The sequence below is a fragment of the Dasypus novemcinctus genome, chromosome 9 (assembly GCF_030445035.2).
Source record: "Dasypus novemcinctus isolate mDasNov1 chromosome 9, mDasNov1.1.hap2, whole genome shotgun sequence".
Lineage (NCBI taxonomy): Eukaryota > Metazoa > Chordata > Mammalia > Cingulata > Dasypodidae > Dasypus > Dasypus novemcinctus.
In genome coordinates, this window is record NC_080681.1 from 93136700 (window position 1) to 93144489 (window position 7790).

Genomic DNA, 7790 nt, shown 5'->3' on the forward strand with positions numbered 1-7790 from the left:
TGGTGTACACTCAGGAGACCTGAATCTCTGGACTATTCATGTGACAGCCAGGCCCTGAGCCTCAGCAGACTTGTGTCTCCTACCCTCTGGTTTATTGGACTTACCCTGGATAGTGAACAGGGAGGTGAAGAAGGCCAACCACCACACCAGGGAGCCAAGAGTGCCTACAACTGCAAGTAGAAGAATTGCATCCACCATCCATGTGGAATCTAAGTCCTCTCTCAATATAGAGGTGGAGTGAACATAACCATCCCATGGTCCACAGGATGGAAGAATAGAGTATAGCTTAGAGTGGACTTACTGATATCCTATTCTGGAACTAATGTGATTAGTAATGGAAGTAAATGTAGTATTGAGATGAAAAAAAAAACAACAACTATATATTGAGTGCCTACCAAGTACCAGGTGCTGTGTGTAATATAATTCCATTTCTATAACCACTATACATGTGTACTATATACACATGTGCATATGTGTATATGTGTACATATGCTCATATATTAAAAGGTCTGGAAGAATTCCCCCATACTCTTAGGAGTAATTAGTTATGATCACAAGTGATGCTGGAGGTTGGAGAATATCTCCCCTTTTACTTTACATGTATTAGTTTATTTAATTGTCACAACAAGCCTGAGGTATAGGAACTACCATTGTCACCATTTTTAAGAAGAAGAATCTGCAGCCTCAAGAGGTCACAGTACTACATGTGAGGGAACTGTAATTTGCATCAAGAGCTGACTCCTGACCTCAGTTCTTAACTGCTACACTCTTCTGCTTTGCTCCTGGACTGCAGTAGATTTCATGCTCTGAGGCCTAGCGTGCCATGATCCCTAAAGACCAGGGTCCAAATGTCCAGCCACCCTTGCCCACTCATAAATTCCCTCCCTGCTTAAAGCCACCAGTCACACCTATCTAAGTCATCATGGATGAAGTTCTGGTATGATCTTGGGACTTGATTTGCTACCAATTCTCACAGGTACCCTCATGGTAGGCAATTCCTGATGAGGCAGCTAAAGATCTAGGGTCCCACAGAGTGGTCATCAAGGTCCACAGCCTCATCTGTCTGTTCCCAAGACCCATGTTCTTTCTACTCACCCTTCCCCTCACACCCAGCAGGCCATGAGGGAGCCTGGAAACTTCCCCACACCTAGAATCATGATACCTGATACCAGCTCCATCTTATACTGTCCACCTCTGGGACCCAGTTCACAGTTTCTTCTCTCATGAAATGAGAGGAGAGAAGTGAACTTGGCCCAGTGGATACGGCGTCTGCCTACCACATGGGAGGTCTGTGGTTCAAACACCCAGCCTCCCGAGTGGAGCTGGCCCATGCACAGTGCTGATGCGCACAAGGAGTGCCACGCCATGCAGGGGTGTCCCACGCATAGGGGAGCCCCATGCACAAGGAGTGCGCCCCATAAGGAGAGCTGCCCAGCGTGAAAGAAAGTGCAGCCTGCCCAAGAATGGCACCGCACACACAGAGAGCTGACACAACAAGAAGACACAACAAAAAGAAACAGATTCCTGTGCTGCTGACAACAACAGAAGCGGACAAAGAAGAACACACAGCAAATGGACAGAGAGCAGACAACTGGGGGGGTGGGGAGGAGAGGAGAGAAATAAATAAAAAAGAAATCTTTAAAAAAAAAAAAAAGAAATGAGAGGAGAGGCAATGGGCTTGGTGATTTCTAAGGCTCCTTCCTGGTCTGAGAGCATCGGTTCCTGAACTCCCTTTGTCTCAAGGCCACAGAGAGAATGGTGACCAGTTCCAGTAGATGGCCCTCCTCCAGAGCTCAGGGCTGAGGCTCAGGTAGCTCCGGCCACTCCTAGGGTCACTCGAGAGGGGAGAACAATCATGTCTCCCCTCACTGGAGGCCAGCTCACCAAACCCTGGCTTCCCTGGATTCCTGGAGCTTTGCCCACTGCCCGCCCATGAGACTCAGTATCTTCCTACCTCTTGGCATTCGACAGGCTTGTTCTAGGGTCATGGAGGTAAAGACATCAGGCTACTGCACTGCTTTTCACCAAGTGCCTGGGCTTTTCAGCTAGAACCTTTTGGGATGCTCATTCATCCACTGAAATATTTACTTGACGATGATCATTCAGACAACCCTTGTCTTTTTCTTCCATTACTTTCAATTTGTTGTAAAAATACTCAACAATAGAAGCCTGACACTATTAAATGTTATGAGATAGACTGGCCTAAGTCTTTTCAGCCTAGGAAGAAAGGATCCAGGGCTCCCAGTGGACTTCAGGTTATGGCTGGGAGAAGAGACTGTCGGGGGGGTTAGGTGGGCATTTGGCAACCATGGTATAGAGTGATGCAGAGGGCGAAGGCCTAAGAGTCAGACACATTGAAGATGAACACCAATTTCCCCACTTTTCAACTGTGTAACATCAAAGTTACTGCACTTCTCTGGGCCTTGGTTTCCTTATCCAAAAAAAAAAAAACATTGTTGCTGTACCTGATCCTGCTCTACCAGATCACATTAGAACAAATCTGCCTTCCGGCCCCCATGGACACCAACGGGACTCAGTTTCAGGCAAGCCATCCCCAAGCCTAAGCCCCAGTCTTGCGCTGACTCCTCCGTCCTGCAACAGGCTCAGCACAGGTGGCAGCAGTGTTGTAAGGTATATTTGCAGGTGGCACAGGTGACTGCTAGATGGAAGGCCTCTGTCCACCCAGTATCTGGCCCGTCACTCCAGAGCTGCCCCACCACAGTGGGTGGTTGGGAGGCCAAGCCCCAGTCCCTCTCCTGTGCCTGTTCCTGCTCTGCCAGGACATTTGAGAGTAGAATCCTGGAGGGCACTGCCCCAGGCTCCCTCCCTTCCCCTGCTTCCTCCCCTGCTCCTCTCCCTGACCACAGTCACAGGGCAAGGAAGAGCACTGGACTGGAGCCCTGAAGCCTTGCCTTCCAATCCCAGAGTCATCACCCATTACTCTGAGCAAATCACTGCACTTCAACTGCAATTCCACCTTCCTCCCACTGTTGGAGGGAGGAAGAAGTGAGACATGCATGTGAACATGCCTCGCCTGGAGTTAGAAATATGTTAGCCTTTGAGTAAATGTTCTGGAGAGAACACAGGCATTGGCCAACAGGCCAGGGTTAGAGTCTGGCTTTGGGGCCTTGGACAAGTCACTTCATACCCCTGAGCCCCAGATTTCTTAGCGGTAAGTGGCTTTGATAATACCTACTTCTCTGAGCTGCTGTGAGGATGATGGCAACAGCAATAACAGGCCTAAGGCAGGCGCGGGGATCTGGCCTTGCAACCGCGTACCCTGATGGGGCAGCTCCCGAGTGAGACCGGGTAGCTGGGCAGGTGGCGACGTTTCTACCAGGTTGACTGATTCCTGCAAACACACCCAAAATATTGCTGCCACCTGTCCTTTGCCTGTTGCTGGGGTGGGGGTGGGATGGCCGCGCACAGTGAGGAGGGGGCCAGCTGGGGGTCTGTGTGCCTGAAACTGTGCTCCTGTGTAACTCTGTGCAGGCAGCAGCTGGGCAGCAGCCGGGGCAGGGTCTGGACTTTGGCTGGGAGAGACCCAAGGATGAGAGTTTTCAGAACAAGGAACCGGCCTGGGCGTCCCCACAGCAAGCCGGACACCTGCAGATGCTCCAGGAAGAGCACCAGCTATGCACTCTGGCTCAGCTCCAACACAGTCGACTGAGTTCATGAATTTAAACTACTAGGTGTCAGATGCTTCTTTACCACATCTTGCTCCGTGAAATGGGTTGGCAATTAAATAATACCAACTTGTCAGGGTTCTGGAAGGATCACGTGAGAACCATGGAATCACCTAGAGTGCAGGCTGCCCTTAGGAAGCCCTTGATCAATATTAGCCGAATTATTATCAGACCTGGGGTGGGGGTGGGGGTGCTCACTGAGAGATCAGAAGAAGGGGCAGAAGCTTTGGTGGATGACGAGGGCTAACATGGGATGCCGAAGGACTCCAGCACGTTGGGGGGTGGGGGAAAGCAAGCAAGGACAGGCTGCAAAGGATTCTAGGAAGGAGCAGCCAGCAAACTAGGAAAACCACCAGAAGAAAATTATTAAAGAAAGAACTGGTAATTAGTGCAAATGTTACACACAGGTCAAGAAAACAAAGGTTTAAAAGCATGTGTTACTGTGGGCAGCTGCTGTCCCTGGCGTGTGTGCTGCCAGTCCCCAGCAAGGGCGGGGCTGACCTCAAAAGCGCACAGAAGCGTCTAGTGAGTAGGGGTCCCTCAAAATGGAGGCCAAGGTCCTGGAGGGGGCGGGGCAGGTGGGGAGGCACTGCGCCACTCGCACACGCCCCTGGCAAGTCTCTGAACAGCTCTGAGCCTCAGTTTCCTCATCCGTGAAAAGGGAATAATACTCAAACTCAATTACTTAGTTGCGTGAGAACCAGGTGGCATCTTTCTATAAGATACCTGATACAAAGTGGACACTCAACCACATAGTCCTTGCTGCATTTTATTGTAGTATAAAAATGTTTATCGCTAATGATGATCAGGAATCATCAAGAAAAAAATTAAATTCGGGTCAGTACCCTCTTTGGGGAACACAGGGAGGGGTGTAGTGTACTTTCAGAAAGACTCAGAATAGAAATTGGGTTTGTATGGGCTTTCCCAGGCCTTACGGCCACGCTTCTCCCCCAGCCTCAGAGAGCGCTTCCCAGGGAGAGCCGGGCATCTGGAAACAATCGCACCATTCAGAGGACAGCGGGAGCCTGCCTGGCCAGGCTGGGAAGGCCCAGATGGCCAGGGGAACAGGGAGAAAGCCATGCAAGAAGTTACAGAGGAGCACAGCGCCAGCGCTCAGTTTAGGAGCGTGAGGTTAAATTGTCCTTAAAATGGCTGTAAAGATCCAGTCACAATTAGCATTTCCTCACAGGACTGGGCTAGACACACTCTGTCTCACTCCTCTCTCCTTGCTCCAACCTCGTGAGGAAGGTGGAATTCTCCCCTTTTCCAGGCACAGAGCCTGAGATCCAGTCGACCTGGGACTTGCTCAGAATCACACAGGTGATGGCTCCGGGAATGGAGAGCCATCGTGCCCTCCTCCCCTGTGGTCAGGAAGAGGAGCAGGGGAGGGAGCAGGGGAAGGCAGGGAGCCTGGGCAGTGCCCTCCGGGGTTCTACTCTCAAATGTCCCGGCAGAGCGGGAACAGGCACAGGAGAGGGGCTGGGCTTGGCCTCCCGACACCCCCCGTGGTGGGGCAGCTCTGGAGTGACGGGTCAGATACTGGGTGGACAGAGGCCTTTCCATTTAGCTGTCACCTGTGCCACCTGCAAATACACCTTACAACACTGCTGCCACCTGTGCTGAGCCTGTTGCAGGACGGAGGAGTCAGCGCAAGACTGGGGCTTAGGCTTGGGGATGGCTTGCCTGAAACTGAGTCCCGTTGGTGTCCATGGGGGCCGGAAGGCAGGAGCCACCAGCCAACCAACTGTATGACTCCACAGGCCTCTGGAGAGCGTGCTGGGGTCAGATCCCTCTGAGCTCCAGCTTCCTCACCTGGGAAACCGAGATAAGAAAACTCACATCACTGGGCTTTCCCAAAGCTTAGGAAAGCCCATGGCATTCCTGGCCTAGAGCAGGCACCTTCCCTCTTTCTCTCATTTATGTCTGCCAGATGAGGAAACAGGCCTGGAGAGGGACAGGGAGTTTCTCAGGTCACATATAGTGAACTGGTGATGGATTCACAGCTAGAACCCACATCCCTAACAGCCAGATGCCGTGACCTTCAGGAGCTAGGCGGTTCTTTCTTCCTGCATTAGGGTGATGTATCAGCACATGCCAAAGCCAGTTCAAACCACATTAATAGAAGCAGAGAGTCTAGCTTCACTGTCCAACACAGTAAGTACTACTGGCCACCCAATGTGGTTACTGACTACTTGAAATGTGGCTAGGCCAAAGCTGGGTATGCTGCAGATGTAAAATATGCACTGGATTTGGAAGATTTTTGTTTTTTATAAAAAGGAGTTTAAAATCATCTTTAATATACTGATTTTTAAAATTTTGATTACATGCTGAAGTGACCATATCTTGGATATATTGGGTTAAATAAAATATATATTTAAGTTAGCATTACCTATTTCCGTTCACTTTTATTAAGGTGGCTACTAGAAAATTTGAAATTATATATGTGACTCATGTTATGTTGCTATTAGATAGCACAGGTCTTAGATATGGGAGGAGATAGGGCTGCCCTACCTTGTGCAGAGCAGTACTGAGTTGAATTCCAGACCCCACATTTCAAGAAGAAACTTGGCAAAGAGGAGTATATCCAGACTTAGATGAGGGCTATAGCAACCCACAACTCCAGGGGGCACCACTGCCTTCACGGCCCAGCGTGCCCCTGGACCATGTCAGGTAAGGGCCAGAAACTGGGCGTGTGCTGCCCGGAGAGAAGGCTTGGAGAGGGGATGTGCTGCCTGCCCAAACACCCAAGGGGCAATCCTGGGACAGACGGAGCAGGTGTGTTCTATGTGGCCTCAAAGAGGAGAGCTGGGATCCAGGGAAGCAGAGGCATCCAAAACTTGCTGGCTGCCTTTTTCAGGGGCATGGTGAGTGACTAGAACTGGGAGAATCCTCAGCAAATGTGCCTTAGGAAGGCTTAGGCACGCAAGGAAGAAATGCCATTAGATTACGTAAGTGGAAAATATATACCTGCCGTGACTGTTCCAGATAGGTCAGGACATGACAATAACTGCTTATTGAGCAGCTACTATGTCCCAGGCATTGCTGGGAACTTTACACACCTTGTCACTATTCCTCTCACCAACCCTCATGAGGTAGGTACTCCTGTCCCCATTAGGTAGATAAGGAAACTGAGGCTCAGAGAGAAGGAGTGCCTTGCACAAGGTTACACAGCTCAGATGAGCTGGGATTGGAACCCCGTCTGGCTGACACCAGTGCCCACAGGTGTCCTCCTGAGGGAGCCAGGAGGGGCAGGGGCCAGCCGGAGCCCCGGGGCAGCGGGGCTGCTCTTCATGGGAAGCCGGGCCCCACTGGGCTCTCCAATTAGCGAGAGCAGAGAAATCAGAGGCAGCAACAAGCTCTGCTAATGAGCTGCCACATTAAACAATGAGTCACACTTCCATACGGTGCCGCTCCAGCCCTAACCCGGAACAAACAAGCTGTGAGAAACAGTTTACAAAACAGCGAGGTGTGACTGTCTCCCTGCTGCCGCCGTCGCTGCCACCACCACCACCGGCGCTGCAGCCACCACCGCGCCCGCCGCCCACGGGCAGACACAGGCGCAGGGGCCAGCCTGGGAGGGGGCTCCAGAGCCAGCTCTGGCTTCCGAGCTCAGGCGAGTCCCCACCTCCGCGAGCTGACCCCAGGACAGATCCCAGACCGCAGCTTCTACTGCCGTTCCAAGTCGTCTCCTGGGGCTCGGGGGCTCTGCCTTCCGGCTCATTCTGTGACCTTGGGCAAGTTGTTCAGCCTCTCTGGGTCTCAGACCCCTCATGTGCGCTATGGGGGTAATAATATCTAGCTCATTCTTTGATCGTGAGGGCTAGATGCGGTCATGCAGGTGGACTGCAGGCACAGCACCTAGGCACGCAGCAGTGTCAGCGGACGGCGGGTCCCTTCCTCTCCATTCCTGCAGGGAATCCAGCTCAGAGCCAATTCGTGATGGCAACTGCCTTCCTGAGCTCATGTCTATTTGTGGCCCTGGCTACCCTCCTGCTGAACCGCGGGGTCCTCGTGGGCAGGGACGGTCTTACTCATGGCCTCCCTGCCAGCCCAGCATGAGCAGGCAGTGAGGTGCAGGGGGAAGAGCAACAGGCTTTGGAGACA